Raw genomic sequence first — 15,503 nt, forward strand, 5'->3', positions numbered from 1 at the left:
CTCCTGTTCTCTGACCTCCATAACCACTCTGCACATATGAAAATACAATCTCCCCCCCCCCCGCACACACACTTTCCATTCATTTATGTTTTTATAATTGAGATGGGTTGATTGTGTTGTATATGCTTTGATCACAATATATATAATGTATTTGTACTTAGGATCCCATTCCAGCAGAATATCTCATTGCACTTCATAGATGCAAATGCTTTGAGGTTAGTAGGGCAATTAAGTCATCGAAGCCTGAAACAGGAGGTGACTGCTTTAATGAACTGCAGTAATGCAGAGAGGTGTGTGGTCCTTTTATTGAATCATTTTTGAAGCATGCACACAGCATTCGTCGACTAAATCCATTAAACAAATATATTACTTTGGGGATGGAAGCAGGACAAAAAAAAGATAAGAATAATGCAAGAAGGGTTTTTTTGTTTTCAGGATATAATAGGGCAACGTCATGTTTAATTGTTGTGCAATGGAATAAGGGCGTAAGTGATGCTACAGATTGTAGCACCGTGTGGTATTTTTATGCATGTTCTTACCAGGAAATGCCCCTCTGCTTTTTTTTTTTTTTTTATTTTTTCTTATGTGATTGAAACTGAAATGCTTCAGTGGAAGGTGGAGCGTTCAAGTGCAAGAGGCAGATCAGCGGTGTCCAGCGTGAAAGGAAGTTCTTTCAGCCTGCCCCGTTTTAATCAGAGAGAAAGGAATGCATGGCAAACACATCCAGACCAGAAAAGAAGACTTACGCACCGGTCAGTCAAGCCCTAACTGAACTCAAGAATAAATTGGATTTTCAGCCTCTGGAGTTATCACCGGGATTGGTGAGTACTTAGATTTAAGGGTCTCTTTGGGGAAAGCAAACCAAATGTCTGAAAAGCTGGATTATAGGTGAGAGAACCTGGCTCCCCAGTGGAGTTCCATCCAGAGTTTGTAGAGGAAGACCGGAACGGGACAGGAAAACTGGACATAAGCTGAACTGAAGTGCTATAGCCTAAATTGATTGATGTTCACTGGAACCTAGTTCTATAACTGCTTCTCTAGTATGGCATGTAGATTGGTCATTTCTTAATCTGAAGTCTTGTTTGAAGTCTTGTTTATCAGACCTGCCCCATGTCTTCCTTGCAAAGCAGCCTTTGCTTATCTTTGAGGGGAGACCCAAAGACTTCCTGGGGCTATGAAATAGAGGCTCTGGTCCCACCAGACCGAGGTTGTTAACACTGTGGAATGTTGCCTTCCTTTAAGGGATCCGTGCTCCTGAGAACAATATCCATCCAGGATCCATTTCCCTCCTCTTATCTTATCTTTTGGTGTATGTGGGGTTTCTCCTTTTTTCTGCTCTAGATTATCCAACTTTTGGACCCAAGTATCTATTGGCTAGCCTTAGGTTGTGGGATGCATCGGGGGACTTAAAATGTTGCAATTGATCAGACCGACAGTCGACCTTATGAAAACTGAGCCATAGGATTTGAAGCCAGTGGGACCTGCTGGGTTTTTAGCTTTAAAAAAAGAAAAGAAAAAAGCGATGATGGGCAAAACTAGAATCCTGGCTTGCAAGAAAGTATGTACATTAATATTGATACACTGAAGTAGGGTTTTTTTCCCCCCTTAGTTTGGCAGATGCTCCACAAAGCAATCTTCCTGAGTTTGGCACCTGCGCATGCTGGATTCTTATTCCCACTTTCTGCATTTAGCAGACAATTTGGTGGATGCTGTTGGGAAGGCAGAAGATTGTAGGCCAAGACAGACTGGAAGATTCTAGTGGTAGAACAGACTAGAATGAGCTTCACACACAACATAGGGATCTATAGTGTGGGCTGTCGAGCTTGGCTTAGTGCGTTGCGTCAAACAAACCCAGATAATTGTAGTTAATTCAATAAAACCAAACCAGATCTTAGTATATGAGCATGGGTAACGATCTACCCAAGGATAATGGGTTCTCCGGACATCTGAATGCTACTACAGATCTCCCAACTCTGATTTATATAAGTTTATTTCTTAGGAGAACCCGAGATCAGTGCAAGGACATTTCTGAAAACGTCCCATGAGCCGTAAAGTTCTCTTTTGTAGTGCAATTCAGCCTCTTAAACTCAGTTGTGTTGTGCTCAACACTGCTGTCACTGTTGCCTTACTGGCAACTTAGATGGGAGTTTCCCCCGAGTTCATCCCCAGACCAACAACCCTGAGGAATAGTTCCACTCTCAAATGTGGGGCACCAGCCCTGCAGGGTTTGAAGACAACCCCCTACACACACACACACACACACACACACACACACACACACACACACACACTTTGCTCAACCTGCTGAGTGCCTTGAATCTCTTCATGGTCTGGGTCCCGCCATTCAGAGGTAAATAGCTGTTCAGGAAGCTGTGAGCGTGTGTGAACCTGTGTCCATCTGGCATCCTGCGTTAACAGCATCTGTGTATGGAAAGACTGGGGGGGGGGGGATGTTGGATAGAGAAGAGATGGTTGCCATGGCAGAGACAGACCTTGGGGAGAGCTGGCCTTGTTTGGAAGGAAGCACATCTTGATTCCTGCAGCCGTTGCAGAAGCCAGAGCTTGCCAATGAGACCAAATGTGAAAGGCAGATAATGCACGAAGCTTCCTCTCGGCCTGCCCTGGGTCAGCCGGCCTGTATCCACAGGCCAGATCCCACGTGGGTCCCTCCTTGTGGGCTGATTTATTATTGTTAGCTGAAAGGAAGCGGCTCAGCAAATAACAAATTCCTCATCCTTTCAGAAATTAACTCTGCCCTGCCCTGTTGCCTGGAGGAGTCCAAGTGCCTCTGAGCCCAATCCTCCTCCTACGCCTGGCATGTCCAGAATAACAATCGGCAGATGCCACAGACCAGCTAAGCTGCAATGGCGGCTTAAAGGTTACAAAATCTTGGCTGTTTTAACCCCAATCAGAAATAGCACCACTGACTCACCTAAAGCCTATTGATTTATTCTCCAAAGGCACCTGAGGGCAGGGCAGGAAGTAATGGGTGGAGGCTTCTTAACGAAAGATCCAGCCTAAAACTAAGGAGAAATTCCCTGGCAGTGAGAACAATGAATCAGTGGAACACTTTGCCTCCCGGTCTTGTGGGTGCTCCATTGTTGGAGGTTTTCAAAAACAGACTGGAGAACCATTTGACTGGGATTTACAAAGCTTCTGTTCAATTAGAAGACTTCGGAGGTCCCTTTTAGTGGTGGCACGGTGGTTAGAATGCAGTATTGCAGGCTAACTCTGCCCACTGCCAGGAGTTCGATCCTGACTGGCTCAAGGTTGGCTCAGCTTCCTGTCCTTCCGAGGTTGGTAAAATGAGGAGTCCAGATTGTTGGGAGTGATAAGTTGTGAAGCACTGTGAAGCAGTCTATAAGTCTAAGTGCTAGTGCTATTATCCATCCTTCCTTCCTTCCTTCCTTCCTTCCTTCCTTCCTTCCTTCCTTCCTTCCTTCCTTCCTTCCTTCCTTGTGGTTAGAATGCAGTATTGCAGGCTAACTCTGCCCACTGCCAGGAGTTCGGTCCTGACTGGCTCGAGGTTGGCTCAGCTTCCCGTCCTTCCGAGGTTGGTAAAATGAGGAGCCCCGATTGTTGGGGGCAATATGCTGACTCTGTAAACTGCTTAGAGAGTATGTAAAGCACTATGAAGCGGTGTATAAGTCTAAGTGCTATTGCTGTTGCTATTTGACTTCAGACTGAACAGTCCTCATGAACAGGACACATAGCCAGAGAGTCCCACCTACTTTTCCTGATAGCTAGAGAGTTATTGGGGCCCAATAGCCAGCAGACTATTGCTGAATGTTCTGTGATTCAGGGAACATTTAGCCCCAAGCCATGTGCAAAGAAACACTCCCTTATTGAGGCACACTGACACATCCTCTCTTCCTGTTAGAGAGTGAGCTGTACAAGTATGCTACTGGGGCACATGTGATTTATGTTTACTATTTCCATTTCTTTTTGAGTTGTCCTTGTTTTCCTGGAGCCTAAGGCTGTTAGGGAGGGGAGGGTTAGCTAAACAAATGCAAATAAATATATAGGTTCTGGCCTAGATTTTATGCCTTCTAGTACCTCATAACCTGGAAAGTATAAAACATACCGGAATGAAGCATCACGGATATCTTAGTCATCTCTAAAATCAATCCATCAAAGCATTTATTTATAAATTACATAAAAACCATGTTCCTGAATCATAATTGTTTTGGCAATTTTATATCTTTTAATGGACTACTAAATAGAGCTGCTCGGTAATTGATACTTGATCTAAATCTGATTCTGGGACTTATTGTTCCACCATATCACGGGAAGTGTTCATTGCTACAAGAAAATAATAAAATACTTTGCATCAGTTGCATACAATCAATCAATTGTGCAATTCTATTTCTACAAATTAATTGCACAGTTTGTACAATTAATTTGAGGAATCGTAGACGTGCTTAAAATGATTCTCTTAAACTCTAGCAGAGTTATTCAAACACATGTTTTTGTATACCAGCGTCCATTTTATTAAATGCTATTACATCCTTTATTTTAAAAAATATTGATGTCAGTATAATAATACTGTTAGAAATCAGCAGATGGCAGCAACTTCAAGACAAAGACTGACAGCTGATTTTCTAATGGTGTTTTTTTTTTCCTTAGAAAAGCTTATATTACAATAGATTTTTTTTCCCCCACTTTAATGGAGATAAAAAATCATTTTTTGCTGCAAAAGCACAACTTGGCAGCCTTGTTGGAAACCTTGTTCAAGTCTCTGCCTCATCCAGACATACCCTGTTTTTGTGAAGAATGCATTCTCAGGTTTGTTACTCTCTTGGTTTACTGAATTAGCCCAGTTGCCCCAGTTTGGACAACCTGCTGTTTCACCACTTAGCAAACCCTATTTTAACTTAATATATTGCATAAATGTAAACTTATCACTACACTTATTCATTCAAGGAAAAATGAAAGCTTGGAAAGGGGATTGCAAAGTCTTCTTCAACGGAGTTTGGGAGGGGTGACAGTTTTCCCCACTCTTTCTTATCCCCCACATAGGTAGATCTCGACTTATGACCACGAGCGAACCCAATATTTCTAAGCAAGACAGTTATGTGAATTTTGCTGCATTTTAGGACTTTTCTTGCCATAGTTAAGTGAATCCCTGCAGTTGTTAAGTTTATAACCCGGTTGTTAAGTGAATCCGACTTCCCCATTGACTTTGCTTGTCACAGGGTCGCAACAGGTGATCCCATGTCCCCGGGACACTGCAACTGTCATAAATACATACCAGTTGTCAAGTGTCCGAATTTTGTGACCATGGGGATGCTGCCGTAATGATCTTAAGTGTGAAAACCGGCCATAAGTGCTGTTTCAGTGCTGTTGTATTTGTAATAATAATAATAAATAAATAAATAAAGTTGGAAGGGACTTTGGAGGTCATCACGTCCAACCCCCTGCTCAGGCCGGAAGCCCTATATCATTTCGGACAAATGGCTGTCCATTCTCTTCTTAAAAACTTTCACTGTTGGAGTATTCACAGCTTCTGGAGGCAGGTTGTTCCACTGGTTAATTGTTCTATCTGTCAGGAAGTTTCTCCTTAGTTCTAGGTTGCTTCTCTCCTTGATTAGTTTCTATCCGTGGCTTCTTGTCCTGCCTTCTGGTGCTTTGGAGAATAGCTTGACTCCCTCTTCTTTGTGGCAGCCCCTGAGATACTGGAAGGCTGCTATCATGTCCCCCCTCATCCTTCTCTTGACGGGCATGATGGGCTGGGGAATTCTGGGAGTTGAAGTCCACAAGTCTTAAAGTGGCCAAGTTTGAGAACCTCTGGTATAAACCACCTGCATGGCCGAACATATTTGAACCTAAGCCCGGATGGAGAGTTGAAAAGGTCAGACGCAGGCACAACCTGGCTTAACAGGCTTGCCCGAAGTGTCCTTCAGAGCCCATTCATGGCTGCTTGAGGTTATCCGCCCCATTTTTGCAGATAAGGCCTCTGTGTGTGCCAAGGGCAGGATATAAATAAACCATGCTCCAAAAGGAAGCATGTCTCTAGCAGGAAAGGCAGAAAACAAGCATGTGATTAAATAAGTCACTGGATGATAAACTGCCTTCAGAAAAGCACTTTCATCAGAGTAAATTGCAAACAGAAGGACGGGACCAGAGTCACCCACAGGCTAAAAGTAGCGTCCAGCTTATAACTGCCCAAGGTTAATCAACAATATGGAGATATCTCTGTGGCTGTTGTTGGATATCTCAGTTCCCTGTAGCTAATGGAATCAGGGTTTGCTCAATCTACACAATGTTGTGCATTCACATGATACAGTTAGTCTTCGACTTACAGCCACAATTGAGCCCACAATGTCTATTATTAAGCAAGACAGTTGCTAAGTGAGTTTGTACCCCATTTTGCAGCTTTTCTTGCCACCAATGTTAAGTGAATCACTGTTAAGTTAGTAAACCAGGTTATGAAGTAAATCTGGCTTCCCCATTGACTTTGCTTGTCTGAAGGCCGCAAAAGGGGATCTCGTGACCCCGGGACACTGCGACCGTCATAAACGTTGCCAAGCATCCGAATTTTGATCACATGACCGTGGGGATGCTGCAACAGTCATAAGTGTGAAAAACGGTCAGAAGTCATATTTTTCAGTGTTGTTGTGTTCGAATGGTCATTAAATGAACTATTATAAGTTGAGCACTACCCATACACTAACTAACATATTAATGCAAAAGAGGGTTTACTCATTTGTGGTTGTATTGGGTGGGCTTCTAAAACCGGGATGGGTAAGAGATGGGTAAATAACGAGCCTTTAGAACTTAAAATTAAACATGAGAATCAGGATGAGGTTAAAACTCATCCAAGCCACCCCAGAAAGATAACTTTACAAAGTTACCTTTCATGTGTTTGCCCCAATGTAGCTACTTATCAATTAATGTCACCTCAGATTGTTACAAAGTGCTTCTTGCAAACAAAAGAGGAAGCAAACAATTCTGCCCTTAGGCAATCCTTGAGCTGCATTGGGGTGTGCTTAGTAATCAAGGAAGCCAAAAAGAGAAATGGCCAGACTTATGCTGGATAGAAAATTCAACAGATCAAACAAACGGCGTGAAAGTAAAACCCATTTTATTAATATTTCTGCTTGGGATGGCTGCCATGCTGTAATTAATGTCATTGACTTTGTTTTGACTCAGTGTTTCCTGTGATTCCAGCCATGGTGGCTTCTAAGCCATGATTCGTGGCTTGGTCCCTTAGGCAAATTCAATCAACCGTATTTAGGGCAGTATGTGAATATTAGTCTGTTAGTTTTAGGTTTCTACTTTCAGCCAGCAATTCATTTGTTCTTATCAGTATCTCATTGAAACACACATAATAGTGAAAATGAAAAGCTATTTGCTTATTTAGCATGGTGGCTAAAAGCTTAGAACAGTGTTTCTCAGGTTTGGGGCAAGTTTTAAAATGGATGGACGTGACGTCACCTCCCAGAATTCCACAGTCAGCCATGGGAATTCTGGGAGGTGAAGTCCCTCTGTCTGAAAGGTACTAAGGTTGAGAAACACTGTCTTAGAGGAAAGAAAAAAATTCAGACGTAAGAAATAAGTAAGTAATAGAAATTTCCGTTCCCAGCATTTTGTTTTAATCATATTGGACAGCCAGGACCCCTGTGACTAATAAGTACTCCATCTGACAAAAATCTCATTTTGTTTTCTCTCCCAAGTTATTCATACCAAATCCTGCTGGGAACCAGAATGTGTTCCCTCTTGGCTGCACAACAGCACGTTCCTCTAGCTGTAAATTCACCCAGATGCCCTCTGAAACACACCAGGTGATTACATGCCTGTGTTGGCACGCCTTCGCAACTTCTCTACCCACACTTGGATATTCAGGCTGTGTATTTTGCACAGTGCTGTTTCTTAGGAAACCATTCAATACAGATAAGTGTGCACAAAGACAGAATCCATATATGGCTAGCAGCATATGTGCAGTTCTAGGCCTGGGTTTTCCCAACTCACGCGAAACCATGCTTTACTTAACTACGGTTTACAGAATAAAGTAAACCTGGTGGCCTTCCCACCATATATTAAACTCCAAACATTGGATGATCCCTAGTTCTAGTATTTTGGGAAGGGCAAATAGTTTCTTCCTGTCCATTTGATCTCCACCATGCATAATTCTGCCCACCGCAATCATGTTATTATAAAGTCTTGTTCTCCCAGACAGCTTTGCAAATTTAATTTATTGAAGGAACGTCACGTACGTGATTTTGTTGCTCTAAGTTACTATATTTACTTTTTGAAGTTTTATTATTGCACTGTGGCTATTTTATGTTTGCATATTTTGTAATTACTTTTTGTACATTCCCGAGTCGATTGATTGTGGCAGTTTAGAAGTTTAATAGCAACGGCCTTACGGTTTCGCCCCACCTTTTCTCAAACATTTTAAAGGCAGCACCATAAAGCCCAGAGGCCTGGTGGGTGTGGGTGTGTGTCTCTGAACTGCAGTGCAAAGTCTGGGCACCGTGCTAAGCCAGTTTGCATAGGGTTCATTAAACAAGCTACAATTGGATTCAGACAATACTGTACAACAATCCAAAGATATGATGGCTGAGCGTGATATGCGAACCCAGCCACTGGTTTACTAACATATTGGAAGGTCAAGGTACCCTTGAATTGTGCTAGAGTCTCAAGGGTTACTTGGAATGTAGGGGGGGGTTTGGCAACAGTGTAGAAGTGTTTTAAATAAGTGCCTTATTTATTCATTCATTTGCTCATTCAACAAATGTATATAGCCTCCTTCCAGAATGTCTTTCGGTTTCCCACTCTAATCCAAAGCTTTGGTTGTTGTTGTCAGTTGCGAAGTCGTGTCAGACCCATCGCAACCCCATGGACAATGTTCCTCCAGGCCTTCCTGTCCTCTACCATCTTCTGGAGTCCCTTTAAGCTCATGCCTCCTGCTTCAGTGACTCCATCCAGCCACCTCATCCTCTGTCATCCCCTTCTTCTCTTGCCCTCCATCTTTCCCAGCATTAGGCTCTTCTCCAGTGAGTCCTTCCTTCTCATTAGGTGGCCAAAGTATTTGAGTTTCAACTTCAGGATCTGGCCTTCTAAAGAGCAGTCAGGGTTGATCTCCTCTAGGACTGTCCGGTTTGATCGCCTTGCAGTCCAGAGGATTTGCAGGAGTCTTCTCCAGCACTATAGTTCAAAGGCCTCAATTATTTTGCGCTCAGCCTTTCTTATGGTCCAACTTTCATAGCCATACATTGCAACTGGGAAAACCATGGCCTTGACTATACATACTTTTGTTGGCAGGGTGATGTCTCTGCTTTTTAGTATGCTGTCTAGATTTGCCATAGCTTTCCTCCCCAGGAGCAAGCATCTTTTAATTTCTTGGCTGCAGTCCCCATCTGCGGTGATCTTGGGGCCCAGGAATATAAAATCTGTCACTAAAGTTCTTCATACTAACTGATACTGTAATTCTGGTTCTAAACCACTGCTGCTGCTCAGGATGAATGATCTTGGTGTAGCAAGGAGAAAAGAGGAACGAAATCGAGTTGGCAGAACGCTGAAGGAATCCATGTGACCAGTTGACAAGAAAGTGACTCTAAGTGGGATGACAGTTCTAAAAAAGGGACAGAACGATGCAGCATTCTGCAATATCATCAAGGCTTCCTTGTGGAAATACATCATTTGCTGGATGCTGCACAGCGTTCAAGAAGGGGAAAAAAAAAACTTAAGGAAGAAGAAAAAAGCAAGTGTGACTCACTCTGTTATGGGAAGGGAATGAAGGAGAGGGCTGGAGAATAACAAGCGGACTCAGAAAGAGGAGCTTGGTTCTGGAAAGTGGGCAGCGGAAGTCAGCTGTCCTTCGGAAAAAGAATTTCTGCTTCCAGAGAATAACAAGGCCCAAAGCTACAGCTTCTACTTGAAGGCAGCACAATCAAAACTGCAGATTTTTACAATATGTCGTCATTTCTTTTTTTCTATTCTGTTTGGCCTGCAGCCTCATCAGAACACTTGTCACGTCTTCTGGTTAGGATAGCATACCTCTTTTCTTGACTGCATCAACAGCAATGTTTTTTCTCCCTTAAGTGGGTTTTTTTGGGGGGGGTGGGGGGGTGGGGAATGATGGCATGAATTAATTTCTGCAGCTTTTTCTAGGTTACGACAGGCGGATCACTGAATTTCTTGTTTTAATATTTTTGGATCTTAACATCTTGCACCTCTCATGACAATAGAAAAGTTTAATATCAGCTTGAAATAAACCTTGCCCACTTGGATTGTAGAGACCTTTGCAGTGATTTCTTGGTGATCCTTCTTCCGCCCCTAGGGAAAACAAATTCAGTTGAAAGAGACAATCAGATTGGAAACTGAGGCATCCTTTTAAAAAAGTACAGCTAGGGATCTCAGGCAGGTTCCAGCCATCCCATTATTAATGACAGCAGTTTGAGGATAGATACTGCAGTCTAGCTGTAAGCCTAGACTGGCAGTTTTCTCTCCACCAGCTTCAGTAGGGATGAAGGTGTGGAGTGATGGCCAATCTCAGCCAAACTTAAATTGCAATTTCTTTGACTGTTGGGAGCCACCCAACAGCTGTTGAGTGTTGGGAGACATACAGAATTAATTGTTTAATAAACAAAAATGGATTGATTAATAAACAAGTTTCACAAATAATAATAATAATCTTTTATTCATTAAACATGAACCTCAGTCAACTGAACATTCAAATTGGCTGGCTCTGATGGCTGACACAGGTTGCTACCAGCATCCTAGGTGTCAACCAGGTATCTCCTTAAAATATAAGATGTTCCGAGTAGCGCATTTTTTTGTAAAGTTCTTAAGAGTTATTGCAGGAAGCTGCAGTTTCTTGATGTATTTTGCAAAGTTTTGGACTTGGGTACCATGACAATGGGTACCACTGTTACACGTTTCATCCATAATCGCGCAGTTTCGATGGCCAGGTCGCGATATTTTGTAATTTTTTCCAGTTCTTTTTCTTCGACTCTGGCATCTCCTGGTACAGCGATATCAATCAGCTGTACGCTTCAGTTCTCTACAACTGTGATATCCGGCATATTGTGTTCCAAATGGCGATCTGTCTGTATTATTATTATTATTATGGATCATCGCACAGTCAGCCAGATGTTCAGACTGGATTTGGCATTTTGCCTACCTATCAAGTCCTTACCCAGGACCTGGGATAGGCAGATGTGGATGTTTGATGGTATTACAGATATCGTGGCAGGATGGAAGCAGTTCCTAGTAAGGCCGCCTTTTGCAATTGACTAATAGCAACTTTGTCAATGCCAATGGTGTTCAAGTGGTGCTCCAGTTGTTTTGGGATTGCACCCAAGGAGCCTATGACTATTGGTACTACCCTTGCTTGCTTTTGCCACAGTCTTTCTATTTCTATTTGTAAGTCTTTGTATTTTGTGATCTTCTCCAGTTCTTTCTCGTCTATTCTGCTGTCTCCAGGCACTGCCACGTCCACTATCCATTACTATTACTATTACTATTATTATTATTTCGCTAGCTGCAGCTGCAATAACTTTATTCTGGGAAGAAAGTACGTTGGTGGGAGTCACACTGCGAACCTCACCCAAGTCCGCGTCCCACGCGCCCGGGCGCGCGCCTTCGGACCCTCGCCTTGCGCCTTCCGTGCCTACGACCTGCGCCCTTGGTGGGAGCCGCGAGAAGAACCCCCCACACACCCACGCCACGTTCGAGACCCCTTTTCCCCAGCAGGCGCCACGCAGGACATTTCCTCCTCCCCCGCTTGGTGTCCAGAAAACCCCGCCCGGGGGGGGGGAAAGCTCCACCCCGCCTGCCTGCCTGCCCGCTCGCTCGACGTTTCCTCCGGCGCCGGCTCCTCCCCGGCTGGATCGCTGGGTGGGCGGCTGGGCGGCGGTGAGCGCAGCGGCCTCGGGACTGACCGCGGAGCTCCGGGGACCCTTTGCAGCCATGTAAGTGGGGGTCCCGTGTGGGGAGGGGGGTCCCAGGCCTCGCGAAGCCCCTGCTTGTCTGGCGCTCCCGGGAGCTGGTGGCGCTCGCGGGCGCCGGGCTCCTTCGCTTCCTCGGCGCCAGGGGGCTACGGGCAGCCAAGCGGGGACCCTGCTCAGACCTCGGGGGGGGGGGAGGAGAAAAGCAGCGGAGGAGGCGGCCCCCGCCCCGCAGGAAAGCGCTACGACCCCCCGCTTTCTCCCCTCCGGCGCCCCCGGCGGGGTCTGGCTTGCAGCTCCCATTTTCCTGGGCCACGCTGGCTGGGGACGTTGCGCGCCGGAGCCCGAGCCCTGCGGAGGGGTTCGGTTCCCGGGAGGCGGCCGGAGCTTGCCCCGGGGCCGTTTGGAGACTTTCTCTCCTCCTCTTCCTCCTCCTGCGGGTTCTTATTATGCTTACTCTTGGTTTCCTAATCAAATTTGTGCGAAGTCGCCCATGGAGCGCAGGGCAGCGGAGAGTTGCAAAGAGTTCGGGGCGGGGGGCTCGCAAAGCGAGGCGTCCGGGTCTTCTGCAGCGCCAGGATGAGGGGGGGGGGGATTAAGGCAGGAGTGTGAGCCGCGCCGAGAGCCATAAGCCGTGGTTTGCAAGCCTCGGGGGTTGGTTTAAGGCAGTGTTTCTCAACCTGGACAATTTTAAGGCATGTGGACTTCAACTTCCAGAATTCCACAGCCAGCAATGCTGGCTGTGGAATTCTGGGAGTTGAAGTCCACATGCCTTAAAATTGTCAAGGTTGAGAAACACTGGAACTTTAAGGGCTGGTGGTTTCCCCCCTGGAGCAGGAATGGCCTTCAGCCTTGCTTCTTCAGGGGCTGCTCTTCCGAGTTTGAAAAAACGAGGGGTCTGTGTCGCCTAAGGAAATGAAGATGGTCATTATGTGGGATCCGTAGAACTTTCCCTTTCAGACTCCGTTTCCAGTTGGGACTTTGGAGTTTTCTCCCTGGAGCCGTCGCCTGGGAGGATTATGATGCAATTACGATGTCTGTTAGGAAAATATATGGTTTGATAACTTTCACAGTGACATCAACAAAAAGTGGCATTGAACGGTTGGAAAAAATCATCTTCAGCTCTACTAGACTTTTTCTGTTCTTCGTCAGCTTCTCCAGGGATTCCAAACCAGCCCTGGAAGATTATTCCGTCTTCCGTGACTAACGAGATAAATTGCGTGGCAGCCACTGACAAAAATATGTTCAATTTTTTTTAATGCAGCAAGTCTTATTTACTCCCCCCAAATGCTGATAAGAAGGCTAATCTGGGGTCTAGCTAGCGTACGGTAATCTACTTACCAGCACAACTGAGCCCAACATTATGTTGTTAAGTGAGACGTTTGTTAACTGGGCTTTGCCCCATTTTATGACTTTTCTTGCCACAAGTCGTTAGGCGAATCACTGCAGTTGTGAAGTTAGTAAGACGGTTGTTAAGTGGATCTGGATCTTTCCCATTGACTCTGCTTGTCAGAAGATCGCAAAAGGAGATGAATGATCAGGGGACACTGCAACCGTCATAAGTACAAGTCAGTTGCCTAGCGTCTGAATGTTGATCACGTGACCAGGGGGATACTGCAACGGTTGTGTGAAAAATGGTCACGTCGCTTTTTTCAGTGCTGTTGTATAGTAACTTCAAACGGTCACTAGATGAAGTCAAGTATTCCCTGTGGTATCTTTGTTAGGTATTTGTTTTCCTTACTAAAGTAAAAAAAGAAAAGTTTTTCAGAAGTTTAGTGCGTGGGGTGCTTCACACACCTGCTGGGAAGGATGTAGATTTCCCACAGCAGTGAACCAGATAACATTCAACTCTACTTTTGCTTAGTCCACTGTGTGATGTGAATCCAGCCAGGCCTTTTCTCCTCTTTTACCTTCTATTCCAATTTGGAGTGGGAAAAAGTTATTTCTTTAGAGGAAGTAGAAGTATGTAACAAAGTCACTCCTTTGTTTTGTAGCAAATTTGTTTTGTGCTTACTGCCAAATGATGTGCAGTGTGGGGAAGACATTCTTGTTCCTGTGGAAGGTGCTCTGCATATGTTCAGAAACTCCCTCTTTCCTTGCATTGTTGAGCTCCTGGGCTGAATCCTTGTTTTTGGAGCATGGGTTATAGAAACGGGTCTCCCCAAATGGGTGTTTCTACAGCAGTCGTTCTCAACCTTTTTAATGCTGCGACCCCCCCCCCAACCGGTCGTAAGTCGAGGACTACTCAACCGGTCATAAGTTGAGGACTACTCAACTGGTGCAGCACCATTTGCAGAATGGAACTTTTGGCGGGCTCAGCAGGGCAGAGACAGCCTGGACAATTCCTATTGGCTTTTGAAAGCCAATGGAATTAGACTCTGTTCAAGAGAGTCTATTCTATTGGCTTTCAAAAGCCAATAGAATAAAAGGGAGGAGCACAGCTAAGGAAAAGGGGGGGAAAATGGCGGACTGCATTGTTTGGCGACCCCTGTGAAATGGTCATTCGACCCCAAATGGGGTCCCAACCCACAGGTTGAGAACCACTGTCTACAGCAAAGCTGGCCTGAGGAATTCTGGGAGTTGAAGTCCACAAGTCTTCAAGTTGCCAGGGTTGAGGACCCCTGTTATACAGGATGTGTTTCATGAAACAAGGGAGGAGAAGGCAGGTGTCTCCGATTTTAGCTATAAAAATTGTGTGATGACAGGAGGCAGAAAGGGACTGAGATGGAGTGGCTAGTCCGAGTTTGTGGCTGGCCTCGCGCATCCTGCACCCTCCCGGGCTTGACAGCTGAATCATGGTTACTGAATAAACTGCAGTTGGCTGGGTTTTCATAGCACAGTAAACAAAGGGAGGTTCAGGTCTCCAGTCAACACTAAACCGCGAAGAACAGCTCTTGTGGATAAATGAATCCACTCTAAGGAAGAAAATTATGGGGCCCATAGAGGAGAATATGTGTAGCTCAGGGTTGACATGAGGGGTCCTTGATGCAGCTGCCAAAAAAGCCAACACAGTGCTGGGCTGCATTAACTGAGGGATAGAATCAAGATCACGTGAAGTATTAATACCACTTTACAATGCCTTGGTAAGGCCACACTTGGAATATTGCATCCAATTTTGGTCACCACAATGTAAAAAAGATGTTGAGACTCTAGAAAGAGTACAGAGAAGAGCAACAAAGATGATCGGGGGTGTGGAGGCTAAAACATATAAGGAACGGTTGCTGGAATTGGCTATGTCTAGTTTAATGAAGAGAAGGACGAGGGGGGACAGGATAGCTGTGTTCCAATATCTCAGGGGCTGCCCCAAAGAAGAGGGAGTCAAGCTATTCTCCAAAGCCCCTGAAGGCAGGACAAGAAGCAACTGGTGGAAACTCATCAAGGAGAGAAGCAACCTAGAACTAAGGAGAAACTTCCTGCCTGAGCAGGTTTTCCTGCCTGAGCAGGGGGTTGGACTAGATGACCTCCAAGGTCCCTTCCAACTTCATTGTTATTGTTGTTATCTCTGAGCTTGGTTGTTTTCTTGCAGACATTGCATTACCAAACTAGGTAACCTCATCGGTGCTGTTGAGAGATAACTTCCGTAAGGTTAAATGTTTGGGTACATGCCCT

General features: G+C 45.0%; 1 protein-coding gene across 2 annotated transcripts in view; it reads left to right on the plus strand.

Moving 5' to 3' along the window:
* The first annotated feature begins 417 nt into the window (after window positions 1-417).
* Window positions 418-15,503, plus strand: part of RIPOR1 (RHO family interacting cell polarization regulator 1) — a 91,166-nt gene continuing 76,080 nt past the window's right edge. Inside the window, exon 1 of one of the 2 annotated variants that reach the window (XM_039327632.1) lies at window positions 418-821. The gene's annotated coding sequence lies outside the window, so the exon portion shown is untranslated. Of the gene's footprint in view, window positions 822-11,766; window positions 11,919-15,503 lie in introns of those variants that run through there. The other variant, XM_039327631.1, reaches the window with a different exon arrangement.

Source organism: Crotalus tigris, unplaced genomic scaffold, assembly GCF_016545835.1.
Source record: "Crotalus tigris isolate CLP2741 ecotype Arizona unplaced genomic scaffold, ASM1654583v1 scf7180000024362.2655971311:6658466, whole genome shotgun sequence".
Lineage (NCBI taxonomy): Eukaryota > Metazoa > Chordata > Lepidosauria > Squamata > Viperidae > Crotalus > Crotalus tigris.